Source organism: Bos javanicus, chromosome 4, assembly GCF_032452875.1.
Source record: "Bos javanicus breed banteng chromosome 4, ARS-OSU_banteng_1.0, whole genome shotgun sequence".
NCBI classification, from domain to species: domain Eukaryota; kingdom Metazoa; phylum Chordata; class Mammalia; order Artiodactyla; family Bovidae; genus Bos; species Bos javanicus.
The window spans coordinates 69664275-69669435 of NC_083871.1; the positions used below are offsets into that span (position 1 = coordinate 69664275).

General features: G+C 39.5%; 1 pseudogene; it reads right to left on the reverse strand.

Annotated features, from left to right (window-relative positions):
- Positions 1-685: 685 nt before the first annotated feature.
- On the reverse strand, positions 686-1463 carry LOC133246803 (protein crumbs homolog 3-like; annotated as a pseudogene).
- Between the last annotated feature and the right edge of the window lie 3698 nt (positions 1464-5161).

The window sequence follows — 5161 nt, forward strand, 5'->3', positions numbered from 1 at the left end:
TCCAGAGATGAAACCGGAGTCTCTTAATCTCCTTCCTGCATTGGCAGGCAGATTCTTTACCACTAGCACCACCTGGGAAGCCCACATTAACCATGTTTTTGTTTAAAAAGTTTTCAGTGCATATTCATAGACAAAATAGCCAGACTATTCTCCAGGAATGAGCTAGTTTGTTAACTTTTCACCATTTCTCCTGTTGGTGAACCATAACTTGTGTATGCCAAAGAAATGGTGCATTTTGACAGAATAGGGGCTGGTCTAGCTTCAGTGCATTCTGTTTCCTCTTAAAATAGCATCACTAGCAGCTCTTATCCTTGACCTGATTTGGGCACTTGATAAGGCATCTGGGTCAGTTAGATGTGAGTGGACAAATTCAATGAAAAAGCAGGTTAATAAAATTAACTTGGGAAGGATCAATGGCATCATCAAATAAAGTAGTTCTCTTATTCAGGTGCTCTAAAAGGAAGATTTAGACTTGGAATAAATTCAAGGCTAAATTTCTTTTTTCTTCAGTGAAAACTATTCTCTAAGTAAATTAAATCAGTTATAGATATTACTTGAAAGAGGATGGTAATTACAACCTTCACTAAGAGATATGCTTTTAAAAGTGCATGAAAAGTACCTGAAAAATGAGAAGTGAATATTTTGAGTTTTTTTTTTTTCCTGATGAGTTTATCTGGGAGCCCTCTTTTGCTCAGAAACCCACACCACTCACCACCTCCCCTCCTGAGGCAACCTCAGGCTGGCTCTTAGGTGCAGCTAAAAGCCCCTCCCTTCCAGGAAGCCCTCCCAGCCCCTAGGGCCCTCGAGAACTTAGAATTCCTCTCCCAACAGCCTATGTACCCTGTAGGAGTCTCCTCCATCTAGGCTAATTCCTACTCCTACCAGCCCACAGGAAGGTCTTATAATATCTCACCACCCACTAGATAGATATATGTGTAAAGTGAGCAGCCTCAGTGTCCCCTGCCATCAAGGGCACAGTCTTAGAAGCACCTTCTTCCCTTCTATTGTTAAGCACTGGACTGGGTGGGTTGGATTGCCCAGAGAGGGCTCTGCCTTCCCCCAAGGTCACACGACCAGGAATGGTGATGGGTAGAGGAAGGGGACCTAGATAAGCAGGCAGCCCCGCACAGTCTCCTTGGAGTCCTGGGGAGCCCGGGCCTCAGCTGCGTGGGAGAACTGCTCCTCACTGCTGGGCCGGTAGGTGCCCTCCATTTGCCTCTTCTCCCGTAGCTTCCGCACCAGCAGGCCAGGAGCAGGGCAGCCAGGAGAGAGAAAACCACGATGATGGCGGTGGTTGCCTCCTGTGACAGGGCTCCATTGAAACCAGGGCTGGAGCCAGAGGGCATAGTGGTGGTGTTCACACTTGTAGAGGTCGTAGAAACTTGCCCCCCAACCCGGCCCCAGTGGGCCAGCAGCAGTGGCAGGCTGAGCGCCAGAAACGGCTCCAGGCTCGGGCTCGCCATGGGCCGGGTGACAGGCTGGTGGCACAGGGAAGGGCTTGTCGCGGGGGCCGCTCCTACCGCATCTCTGGCCGGGGGTACCTTCCTATTTTGAGTTTTATATTTAGGGTAACATAAAATCATATTCCAAATAATGACTTTATGGAATGAGATTTATGACCAAAGAAACTGGGCATTTTCTTTTCTTCTTCTCCTTTAAAAACTGTTTTCCCCAGTGTGAAAACATTTGGTAGCCTACACTACTTTTGAAAATCTTGTTAACCTTGGCATTTGATGGTAACCCAGAAAAGCCCTTAAATTTGCCAAACAGTGGGCAAAGATGATTCTTTTAAACAGAACAACTTTTTAAAGAAGGATAAGGTTCAGAAGAGAAAGTAAAAGGTAGCTTTGGATTCTAAAATACTCTGAAGATAACATGAACATTTATGAACTAGAAGACAGGTCCTCAAACTGGTTGACAAGATATCTGAGTAACAAAAAGGGATGAATGACCTTTTATATTCACTGGTTAAACTTATCCAGATTATTTTTGAGCACAGGTTGAATCAATCTGATTGAAACTTTTTTCTTGGTTGTTTGCACTAGCCTTGGTGCAGGAGTGCTCAGTCTTGTCCAACTCTTTGCCACGCTGTGAACTGTAGCCCACCAGGCTTCTCTGTCCATGACGTTCTCCAGGCAAGAAAACTGGAGTGGGCATAGCCTAATTTAATTACTTTCATTTTATTTAAGAAAATGACCAATCCCAGAACCTACACATTAATGTAGCAATGAAGTAATGTGATCTAAGGGCACAATATTAATAGCTTGTGTTTATGTAGCTTTCTAATTACTGTTTAAAGTTTATTTTTCTTTTCCAAATGATATGTACTTATTGTATAATGTTTGGAAAATACAAAATAATATAAAGAGGAAAAAAAGTACTCATTATCTTCTTACTCCCAAATAACCATTATTAGTGTTTTGGAGTACTTCCTTCTAATCAATTTTTTTGTGTGTGAGTAGATATTTCTCTTTTACATATTTGTTAAATCAGCTGTACAATTTGGTACTCATTTTTGCTTTTAATAGTACATATTAAACATTTTTCATGTTGTCTGTTATGACATCTTCTGAAATAATTATGATTTAAAATTTGTGTATAATATTTTATTGTCGAATATAATTTACTTACCCATTCTCCTTTGTTGGATGTCTGAACTATTTAGCATTTTGAATTATTATAAATAATATTTGAACAGTGTTTTCAAAATTATTCTATGTAAGGAATCCCCTGACAGTGCAGTGGTTAGGACTCCATGCTTTCACTGCCAAGAGTGGGGATTCAGTCCCTGGTTGGGGCACTAAGATCCCACCACATGGCTAAAAAAAATTATTCCATGTTTACATTCCTTTTAAAAAAAAATTATACCCGTTTTTTCCTTAGGGTTGATAACTAGATCTAGTGATTAAGAAAAAATTAAAAAATTTAAAGCCCTTGATGAATACTGTCAAATTATTTTCCAAAGAAAGTGTAGTGCTCAGATTTCTTCCAGCCAGGGTGTGGTTATGGGTGGGGAGGTGGGAGAGGAGAGCCTCTGAGTAGGCTGTGCAAGGCTGGAAAGGATTTTTAGAAGGCATAGTGTGGAAACAGAGGCAGGAGAAGAAGGGGTGAGATAGGGTGTTCCAGATAGAGCAAGCACATGGATGTGAGGCTACTGTAAGAGGAGATATTGGATGAATAAATTTTAGTTAAGTAAACAATGACTTTGTGGGGTTTTTTGTTTGTTTGTTTTAAATATATGTCCTCTTCCCAGGCTCTATTAGAAAGATTTTGTTAAAAAATATTGTTCATTCTATCTTGTTGTTGTCTTTTAGTAAAGCACAAAGCATTAATTTGTAATGGTACTTTTCTTTAAAAATAAACATTGTAGGATTGTTTTCACCACATTTATAAGTTAACCTCCAAGCATGGTGCTAAAATATTGGGCTCATTTGGGGTACTGGATGACCGAACTCTGGGAGACAGTGAGGAACAGGGAGGCCTAGCGTGCTGCAGTCCATGGGGTCACAGAGAGTCGGATAGGACTTAGCGACTGGACAGCAACAACATGACCAAACTCACATGGTTTGAACCACTTAAAGGCTTTCTTTGAGGCAGCTGAAAGGCAATCATTAGTACAGTGTGTGCTCACAGCAGATCGTGGCCTAACAAGCGCTGTCAGGCAGCAGGGCACTTCAGCTGTTCATTTTGCTGAAGGCAGACAATTTTTACTACATCCCACAGCACAGATCGAGTACATAAAACTAGAGAGGAATGTTGATGGAAAATGTTACAAATTCTTAGAGTAACAGAGTTTTTAATATTTTAACTGATTCAATCAGGTTGCAATATCAGATCATGGGAAAATTTAAGTGAAATGTAGATGATGATAAATGAAACAATTTTGTAAAAGTAAATGAATATATTTAAAACAGATGGGAGTGTCTGGTGTAGTAGGCATTCAGAAACTTTTATCAACTGTATTTATGTTTTCTGATGTGCTTAATATACATTTAAAAATTTTGCTGCTACTGTAATTTACTGAACTGGCAAACTTTAAAAAAATGCAGAATGAATTTTTGTAAAGCTGATAAACCTTTAATCAAATGTGTTTTGTTTTATTTTTGCTAGAATTTTTCTTCATTTACTTATTAGTTTTTGGTCCTGCAAGCAGCTTGCAGGATCTTAGTTCTCCTCCCAGGGTTTGAACCCACACCCTTGGCAGTGAGAGCGAAAACTCCTGGGAGTGCAGACTGGACCTCCAGGGATTTCCCTATTTTTGCTAGAATTTTTGAGACACTTGTCTTATTACTTTTAGGACTATGACTCAATTATAAAATAGCAATACATACATATGAACAGAATATTAATCATAGCTCTCGGAGAAAATTCAAAATTTTCTATTATCTCATATAAATTTTCTGCTTAGTTTACTTAAAGCATAATGAAGACAGCAAGACCATATGGTGAATCAAACTGAAAGTATTCTGATACCCCAGGTAAATTACTTCTTCCTAGGAGAGATTGTTAGATAAATTTGTCTCAAAAGAGAAAGTTACTTCTGATAGAGTAAGAAATGATTCCCGATAAGCAGTGTATTCTGCTTTCTCTACTCAAAGAAGTGGGCTTTAAATTTAATCTACCACCCTCTGATTCTTCTTTTGCAGTGAAGGAAGTAATAATCCTTGTTAATTACTAAGCACTTTTCATATGCCAGGGACTGTACTGAGGAAGGTACTAAGACACGCATTGTCCACTTTGTCATCACTCCAACATTATGAGGTAGATACTATTTCATTTTATTTGCTATCATCCACAAATCTGGAATAGATAGATAGAGGCTCGACTCTTACATGACTTGTTCAGAGTGGAGAGGTGGAGCTGGAATACAAACCCAGCGCTGATTTTAGGTATTTGGACACTGGGATTTGCTGCCTTTCTGTGCAGATGTTCAATTTGTTAGCTCACAAAACAGAAACATTTGAAACTTTTCTCAGTCACCAGTGAGTATGCAAGTTCTGTTCTTATGTTTCTTTTGTTTGATGCTACAGAAAAGTTTTTCCTTTCTTTCACTCTAATTTACTGTCCTCTAAGCCACAGGATATTGTCACCCTGCTTATTTAACTTATATGCAGAGTACATCATGAGAAACACTGGGCTGGAGGAAGCACAAGCTGGAATC